Genomic DNA, 865 nt, shown 5'->3' with positions numbered 1-865 from the left:
CTCTCTCGCTCTCTCCCTCTCTCTCACTCTCACGCTCTCATTCCCACTCTCTCACTCACTCTCTTTCTCTCTCACTCTCGCCCCCCTCTCTCTCCACTAAAACTGCCTGACATGCTGTGTTTTGATTTCCCCTTGTCCTGTCCCCCTTCCAGAGGTTTGTGGGGAGATTCCTGGTCCTGTCAGTCCAGGAGATCAAAACACAGTGCTCCCCATCGAAAGGGATTATATCTCCAGCAAGGGATTGGGCTCACCACAGACTCAAGGAAAAGTACAGAGGGCTGGAGAAACACAGTCAGGTCTGGAGAAAGAGAGAGAGAGAGAGAGAGGGATGCACTGGAGAGAGAGACAGGAGGGGGGGGAAGAGAGAGACAGACAGACATGAGAGAGAGAGAGAGAGACGCACTGGAAAGAGAGAGACGGGAGGGGGAGAGAGAGAGACAGGAGAGAGAGAGAAAGAGCGAGAAGAGAGGGAGGGAGAGAGAAAGGAGAGAGAAGGAGAGAGAGAGAGAGAAAGCGATGTCGACAATTCTGCAATTGCCCATCAGTTTGCAGAGGACACCAAAATCGGAGGTGTAGTGGACAGCGAAGAGGGTTACCTCAGATTACAACAGGATCTGGACCAGATGGGCCAATGGGCTGAGAAGTGGCAGATGGAGTTTAATTCAGATAAATGCGAGGTGCTGCATTTTAGGAAAGCAAATACACTTATACACTTAATGGTAGGGTCCTAGGGAGTGTTGCTGAACAAAGAGACCTTGGAGTGCAGGTTCATAGCTCCTTGAAAGTGGAGTCGCAGGTAGATAGGACAGTGAAGAAGGCGTTTGGTATGCTTTCCTTTATGGGTCAGAGTATTGAGTACAGGAGT

The 865-nt window shown here is 50.4% G+C and overlaps 1 protein-coding gene across 2 annotated transcripts in view; it reads left to right on the top strand.

The window, feature by feature from the left end:
* The window catches only part of LOC122548263 (calsenilin-like), a 24,244-nt gene that overhangs the window by 12,599 nt on the left and 10,780 nt on the right, over window positions 1–865 (top strand). The gene's annotated exons all lie outside the window — the stretch shown is intronic.

The sequence above is a fragment of the Chiloscyllium plagiosum genome, unplaced genomic scaffold (assembly GCF_004010195.1).
Source record: "Chiloscyllium plagiosum isolate BGI_BamShark_2017 unplaced genomic scaffold, ASM401019v2 scaf_10873, whole genome shotgun sequence".
NCBI lineage: Eukaryota > Metazoa > Chordata > Chondrichthyes > Orectolobiformes > Hemiscylliidae > Chiloscyllium > Chiloscyllium plagiosum.
The sequence above is the reverse complement of the archived record's forward strand: the minus strand, read 5'-3'. Positions and strand labels throughout refer to the sequence as shown.